This window comes from Fukomys damarensis, unplaced genomic scaffold (genome assembly GCF_012274545.1).
Source record: "Fukomys damarensis isolate Sample0158 unplaced genomic scaffold, DMR_v1.0_HiC HiC_scaffold_5, whole genome shotgun sequence".
NCBI classification, from domain to species: Eukaryota; Metazoa; Chordata; class Mammalia; order Rodentia; family Bathyergidae; genus Fukomys; species Fukomys damarensis.
The window spans coordinates 63,353,777-63,362,339 of record NW_022900917.1 but is presented as its reverse complement, the minus strand read 5'-3'; positions in this window follow the sequence as shown (position 1 = coordinate 63,362,339).

Below are 8,563 nucleotides of genomic sequence, written 5' to 3'. Positions count from 1 at the left end.
CCCGCGCCCGGCGGGTCTCGGGAATCCGGAGTCCGCTGGAGACCGGCCTGAGGGGTGAGGCCGGCCCCAGGGTCCGTTACTCCGCTGTGGTCCATTTCATCTCTGTGATGTTAGGACACTTCTTAAAGCTTCCTGCGGGAGGCTGCTTTCAGAACCCCGCAAGCTGTTTTGGAATAGCCTCTGGGGTGGCAGTTCTAGACCCTAACCGGTCCAGGAGGAAAGGAAAATGTGAGACAAGCCACGTGGGTCACAAATAACCTGATCAATACCACTGGCCAATGCCCGCAGCCAGAGTGGTCCAACTGCCGGGGGGGAAGAGTGTGGGACCCTGCACACCCCGGAGGGAAGCACAGGATGGCAGCCAAAAGAGAAACAGGAAAGCGAATATTCAAAAAGGAAGAGGAAGCAAATAGGAGCAAGAAAGTTGCTCTGTCACACGGAATGAAAATTGAATCTAAAAAAAAGACTGGAAGGAAGTATAACTAGAAATCACGTGATTGCCTAATAGCACAGTCAACGATTTTTTTTTTGTTTTCATTTTAAAGTGGGTGTGGCGCTAATTTGACAATGTATAAAAATTGTAAGAATTACATGATGAAATAGTTTGTTAAATTTAGGCAGCATTACAAAACAAGAAAAAATTAGGCAATATTGTCTATATTTCAAGTTGCTTTATTAGGGTTGCAGAACTACATAATTAAAGATAAATAGCAAGGAATATTTTGATTTTTAAATTTATTTTTGCAGTATCAGGGATTGAACCCAGTGACTGAGGCATGCTAGGTAAGTGCTCTACCACAAGGATACACCCTAAGCCTTTTAATTTTTATCTTAACCAGGGTCTGGCTAAATGGTCCAGGCTGGCCTTAAACTTTGACCCTTCTGCTTTACCCTCCCTGAGTAACTGAGTTACAGGAATAGACCACAACACTTAGCTAAGTAATATTTTTTTAAGCTAAGTAATATTTTTGTTGTTGTTGTTGTTTTATTTTTTGAGGCAGGGTCTCACTGTGTAGTTCAGACTGCTCTGGAACTCACTGTGTAGTCCAGGCTGGTCTCGAACTCACAGTGATCCTCCTGCCTCAGCCTCCCGAGTGCTGGGATTACAGGCATGTGCCACCATGCCTGGCAAGCTAAGTGATATTTTTAAATGCAGTTATCTCTGAGGTTTCTGACAGACAAAAACTTTTTTTAAATAAGAGAGACATTACTTTTACAGTTCCACAAAGAAATGTATCCAATTTATATCCCTAACTTTAAATGAAACTTCTGGAGTTTGTGCGGTTTAAATTGACTGAAGGAGGTGTCAAGGAGATAATCTAGAAATGCTGAACAATAGCAAGTTCATTCCAATGAATACATTTCCTCCAATGTCACAAGTGGGACGGGCACGCTACTCATCTGGACATCTGAGATCACAGGAGTGGTTCCAGCTCAAACACCCACCCCCTGATTCAGCCTGGAACCCTGTCTGCACGCTCTACAAACCTAACAGAGCCTTCTGGTCCAGTATCTAGGGTTTTCTAAGACAAGTGCATTTTTAGAACCATATGTGGGCCATAGTCCAATCATGCTCCAAGAGTTGTCCCAGAGTCTCACTGCATATTCTTGCCAGGAGGAGTTTAATTTCTAATAATCCCTCCAACCTCAACACTATCCAATTCTCTTCTTACTCTCATCGCTTCTGAACACTAAGAGTGCTGGGAGAATAGGCATGTGCCACCATGCCTGGCTCTCCTCTGCAGGGTTCTGAGCAGAGTATGGTGGAACATATGTGTAATTCCAGCTACTCAGGGAGGCTGAGGCAGGAATATCATGTTCAGCCAGCTTGGGCAATTTAGTAATTTAGCCAGAACTTGTCTCAAAATAAAATGTTGAAGGGCTGGGATATGGGAACCTGCTCATTGATCTGCGCATCCCCAGGTTGGGCTGGTTGTGTACAGTGCTTCTCTGGACACTTGCACACTTATCCTGTGGTGTGGTGTTGGACTCACTTTCTGCCCTTAGGCATCTGTACACAGCCAAAGAGTGCTGACTTTCTTTCCCTTTTGTAGCCGAGCCCCACACCAGAGAAACCTCCTCTCCTGGGCCTGCAGGAGAGGCCTTCACACATGCCTTGGCCTGTCTGTGGTCAAGGGCAAAAGTTATCCTTTGATAACAAAACCTGTCCCTCCTTCCCAGGCCTGGTCCCTTATGACCTCCTCTCATAAGCCCAAGCACAGTCAGCTTCAGGAGAGTGGTGCTGAGGCTCTCAAACACGCATGATGACTTGGTCCTTTTAGCTGGGCCTGAAGCTTCCAGTCAGCTTACCACAGACCAACGTTCCCAGGGAGAGAGAAGCCAGGCCTGGTTTCCTCCAGCCACGGACTCCTGCACAGAGACCTTCGCGGGGCACTGACAGGGCAAGAGGCAGAGGCTGGGTGACAGCTGTTCTTGGAGTTCCCTGTTCAGTCTTTCATGGCTGGGTGCAGAGAACAGAGGACACTGGACATCTGCCCTCCAGATGCTGGAGGAGTCCTCGTGTGACGGAAACTGGTTTTGGGAAGAGGCATCAGATTACAGCTGGCTCTGCGTCATGTGGAATGAGAGAGGAGACCCATCATCCATTATTTGTGTGGACACAGTCTGGTGAATCAATATGCTGCTGTCTTTATGCATGTATTCATCTGCTTTATGTGTTGAATGTCATTGTTTTCTTCACTCAACACTGTAAAATGCCTCCATGTTAGAGTGAAAGACAAAAAAAGACTCATTCTTAATGTCTGTATGCAGTGGCCATGGGAAAGCTTTAAGGAGGAATTTAGTGGTACCCCAAGTTCCAGGGGTCTCAAGGCACAGCATTTTGGTATATTATGCAAAATAATGTACAGGATTTCAGTTCCAGTAAAGCAAGACTCCCTCCACATCACCATGAGTGTTACTTCCAAGTGCCATGGCATACTTTAACATGGGCACGCCCCACATTTTGCACACCTGATCCCCAAAACACGAAAGCCAAGATAACCTCCAACTTACTGCAGTGATGGTAACTCTGACATAGGCATCCTCAAACCAGATGGCATGTTGCAGCCATAAACTTGAGTCACTGGGACCAAAGGTATATTTCCTGCTTCGTCACAGGGCAAGTGGCTCCTCCTAGGGCAGTGGTGGCACATCTATGGCATGTGTGCTTTAGCGGGCACTCAGAGCCCTCTCTGTCAGCCTGCGAGCCGAGTCACCCCAGTAGCTGAGCATGGTATAACAGTTGATTTTTCTATACTAAAACCTCAGTATTCAGGTTAATTGCAGTGTTGGCCCTTTTGCGATAAATAAGCGGGTTTTGGGTTGCAGTTTGGGCACTCAGTCTCTAAAAGGCTCACCATCACTGTCCTAGAGTTAGGCCAGAATCCTAGTGTTTTCCATGAGTGTGTGGCTGCCATGAGTTCTTCACTTCCAGGGCTGTTGCTGGGGACAGTGCTGGCCTCACTTGTAAATCATGTGGAGTGGAGGCCATATAGCCCTACTGCTCATATCCCTCCTGGAAAGCTTGTGATATCCTACACAGCCAGGGAAGAAGCTGGGAAGGACTCTTTCTTCACACCCAGGAAGAGGAGACAGTGTGGGTTTACGGGGCCAAATATAATTGTCTCTGTCATATTCATCCATTAATGACCTGTTCAGCAACTTGGCCTGTTTATCCATGTGGGTTCTTGCCTTTTTCTTTAGTTTGCTGGAGTTCCTCAGATGTTCAGACCCTCACTCCCCTACTTATTTTAGACACTGCAGACATCTGCTTCTAGCCTCCCTGGGCTCTTCCCTTTGTCGGTGGTGTGCTGTGCTGCACTGAATGGATTTCACCCATGTCCTTGTTCTTGACTGTGTCTTTAAAAATATGGTTTAAGAAGTCCTTTCCTCCATGAGTCACAACAATGTTTTCCTATATTTTTTCTACTTTATACATCTGTGGTTTCATTTTTTGACTTAACTTTTTAATTCACTGCAAGTTTACCTTTATATGCCACTTAGGAAACCAATGATCAATTTCTCTAAATGGTGAGTTCATTTCCCAGGGCCATTTACAAGGCAATTCACCCTTCCTCCAGCTTGTGTGGTCCCCTTCACCACAGACTGTTCCTTCACACATACGATGTCTCTCTGAGGGCTCTACGGAAAACCCCTGGGTCTCGTGTCCATGCTGGCCTGCTTCGTGGCTTTGAACTGGGTCTGTTCAGAACAACCCAGTCCCAGTCAGTACATGAGTCAAGGTGCCCTGAGCCAGCAGCTTAGGCAGATCCATGACAGAATAGGGTGCAATTTGGGAGACTTACTGAAAGAAGTGTAGTCCTGGGTAGTAATGAGACCTGCTTGGGCTCAGGAGCACTGACAGCAGGAAAGTACTGCCTGACCCCTCACCTGTGCCATAAAGTTTTCTCTCTCTCCTGGCTACCCCAGCCCTTGCCTCGGGGACAGAAACTGCCAGCAAATTCCTGCCTGAGATCCAGGGTGGCAAGGGCAAGGTGCATGGGGACCATCTTGTGGGAAAGGCCCAGCCTGTACAGAGAACCATCTGCACTAGGTTCCCATGACTTATACTGCTGCAGGACTTAGGATTAGGGGGACAGTCCCAGGGCTCTCTCCTCTAGCAGAAGGCAGAGGGTGGTGGCTTATTTTTCAAGATGCAGCATACTCCAAAACCCAAGCAGAGTGAGCTCCCCAGACCTCCCTTTGTGTGCCCCGAACACTGGACTCTGGGATCCAAAGGAAAGGGTCAGGCCAGTGTCCCACAGTATCCCACCATCTCCAGTAGCCCCTGGGCTGACAGAAAGCAGAGGGAGAGGTGCCTACTGCTGGAGATGTCTGGGATGGGGTGGGGCCAAGAAGGGCTGCAGGAATGTGCGAGGCAGGGGAAGAAATGGCTGACATGGAGGGGTGAGTCACCCCCGGGAAGGTGCACAGAGGCTGGGCCCATCCCAGAGAGAGGTCCTTGTATGGCTAGGACCAGCTGTTTCACCTCTGAGGGGTTTTCTCACCATGCAGTGGGCCTTGAAGTGATAAATGGGTGGTGGAAACCAAGGCAGGAATCGAGGAAAAGGATATAGAAAAGAGGATGAGACTCAGGACCAGGGTCTATGGGATAAAAATGATGTCCACACTGCAGCACTGACTCCTGAGCAGTCCCAGTTTTGCAGAAGCTGGTTGAGTTTTCCCAGCCCCACACTGAGAGGGAGAAAAAGTGGGGGGTGACCCTGAGGAAACTGCTGGAGGCTGGGCCTGCTGGGATGCAGCCCTGCCCTGAGCCAGCAGTTTAGGCATTAGGCTGTTTGATCTGTGCTGGACACCAAGAGCTGTTATCGAGGGAGTAGGGCACAGTGGTTTTTAGACAATCAACTTGAAGGCAAACTTCAGAAATGTCCCTTCCAAAGTCCAGCAGCTGTGATTCAGATGGCCCCAGGGGAAAGGGACAGCTGTGACTTCTCAGGGGTTGATTCTGCCAAAGAGCTGGGCCCACAGGATTCACCCCCCTTCCCTGGCCTTCCTGGGCCATCTTCTATCTCCTCCCCTATCTGGCAAGAGAAGGGAGCAGGGCCCTGCCTGGAGTGGCTGTGACTGGTTGGGATGTGTTCCAGGTGACTGTTAGGGGGAGGCACGGGGTCCAGTATTGCACTCAGGGTGCCCACATGACGCATACCAGCTAGCACAGTGAGCAGGTGCAGGTGTGGAACTGTCTGTTCCTCCAGGGCGCGGTTCCCATTGCCCTGGCTGCCGCAGACATCTGGGTTGAATCATCAAGGCCAGGAGACACACACTTCTGTTTGCATGATGCTTCTAAAGTTGCCATTCCTGTGTTGGACTTCCCCCACATCCACCCGGTGACTTCCTTTCCTAGACTCTGCACTGACTCAGGTGTTCTCAGGCGAGTTCCTAGAAACTTAAAGGTTGCAGCATTTCCTGTTGCAGACCCTGGGGGGCAGTGGGTGGTAGACCTTGCTGTGGGTAGGGCCTGATGGGGACCCTGCGTTTGATTGAGGCTGACATGACAGTGTGACTGAGCAGCCACAGGACAGGCACAGCACCCCACAAAACTCAGCAAACATGGCATCAATGATCCCATTACAGCCCCATGACCACGTTATGGGGTGAAGTGAATGTTATTTTTCCCTTTCTGAGGGGAGAATGCAGGCTTAGAGAGCCACACCTGAGATCAGCCAGACTTCCGGTCCAGTGCTTATTTCATTTCATTTTCCTCCTGGTGGGGCAAAGACTCTTGGGTGGTCTCCCCACTGGCTTGGAGGAAAGGGAGGATGGGAGAATTTTAAACCACAGAGCTACTCAGATGTTGCTGGGACCACCAGGGTGGGTTGCTACAGGCGCCGTTCCCTGGCTGAACCTATTCCGCTCCCACGCCACCCCGCGCCGCCGTCAGTCCCTTGGTGGCTGAAGATGCAGGTGCATGCGTCTGGGTTGGAGGCTCCTCTGCCCCAGAGGTGGGGCCACCCCACCCCCCAGGGTGGGGCAGGTGGCTTTTCTCAGGTCCTGCCATCACGGAATCCGGGTCTTGTCCTCCGAGCCTCAGTTCTCCCCAGCCCGTGGAGAACTCCTCTGGGGAGGGGAAGCCGGGGCTAGTCGAGGGGTTGGGGGTGGACATCATCCTGCTGCTTCTGCCCATTGTCTCCCGCGAGATCTTTCTTCATCCTTCTTCGTCTTGACATAGTGGGAGCAGGAAAGTCCAGCATTCCTGGGGGCCCAGGAGGCTAGGCCATGTGTGGAGAGTCCTCTTCCACCTCTCAGGATTGGAAGGGCCCTGGACGGCCATTCACTGACTTCTGCCCATGCCACCCAGCAATGTTTTCCTTACCACAGTCCTGGCAGGAAATGTGTAGGCTTCCCATTTTTCATTCCTGACCATGCAGCTAGGTTCTGAGCTCAGGGGTCTTTGTTTGCAGCCCCGGGGACAGATCCCAGGGCCTTCCCCATGCCGAGCAAGGGGTCTACACCGGGCCATGCCGTGTGTTTGCTGTCCTCAAGACCCCTCCGCCCGCCTTTCCCAGTATCAGGGGTGCTCTCCTGCCTTTGAACAAGGCTACCCTTAGCCGAGATGCTGAAAGATCGCCCTTGATCAGAGATGAAATGTTCAGGAAATGTTAGGAAATGTTCAGGGACACAACTTTCTGTCTGCCCATTGCTGTCATATGGTAGTAAATGCCAGGCAGGGGAAGAAGAGGAAATTCTTTCGAGCTAGTAGTGACACTTGTCACCAAAATAAACATGGAGGGAAGTGGGAGAGGCAGAGGGGGACAGTTCTCACCACATGTGAACTGGCTTGAGCCACTGGCCTCGGGAGCAGGTGGCTCCCAGCTGGAGCCTCGGGAAGGTGTCCCTGGAGCCCTTGGCTCAAAGGGCACAGCTCAGTTCCCAGGGTGTGAATTACTGTTGAAGGGAGAAGTGAGCTTCTTCTACACAGGATAAAAATGACTGATTTTATTTTGGTAGTTGGCCACAGGAGTGCAATTGGAGGGTGATGGGCGGAGACCTCACCTTACCAATAGAAGCAGGGATTACTTTCTATTGCTTTCCTCGCTTTCCTACAGAACAGCTCCTATGGTCAGGAACAGGACTGGCCAGCTGCCCACTTCAGAGGAGGTGTTCTCTTTCCTGTAAATAGGGTTCCTGTATTGGACAAGGACTTTAAACCACTGCAGGCATCATGACAGGGGGTTTTCCCTTCCACTCATTCCTCTCAGGCACTGAGTTTGAGGAACTGCTCTTAATCTTCCTTCACAGTTATCTCCCCACAGAACCCCACAGAGCTGGGGGCTGCCACCCACACCTTCTGGGGCAGCGACTGGAAAAACGTCTGTTGGTGTCCATCCCTCAAGCTGAGGCTCTGCCAACTCCTGACCCCCTCCCTGCTTGCTGAGGTGGCTGAGTGACTGGGGAAGTGGGTAAGAGATGGGTGGCTTCTTCTGCTGCTTGTTCCCAGCACAGCCAGCCCTGGAAACTGGGTCCATACCCTAGACACCAACAGTCTGATCAAGGCTGAAAAGCTGCATGACTGGGCCAGGATCATTCTTGGTTCCTAGCACAAGGCTGTGAGGTGAGTGTCTGGCCTTGGTGACATTTTGGTGTCAGGGTGGGGGGAGGGACTGGGACTGGGGATTATACCTAGGACCTCTGCACTGAGATATATTCCCAGCCACCCCCCTCCTTTTTTGTTTTTTTGAGACAGGGTCCTGCTATGTAGTTCAGACTGCTCTGGAACTCACTGTGTAGCCCAGGCTGGTCTCGAACTCGCAGCGATCCTCCTGCCTCAGCCTCCTGAGTGCTGGGATTAAAGGTGTGCACCACCACGCCTGGCCCATTCCCAGCCCTTTTAAATTTTGTGTTTAAATTGTCCAGGCTAGGCCAGTCCAAATTTGTGATCAGCCTGCTTTAGCGTCTCAGAGTGCTGGGATTACAGGCACATGCGGCCACACCTGGCACTGGTGACATTTTAAGAAGGGTATTTAATTCTTAAAAAACACTTTTGAAAAAGTTAAATGAAGCTGGATATGGTAGTGCAAGCCTGTAACCCCAGCACTCGTGA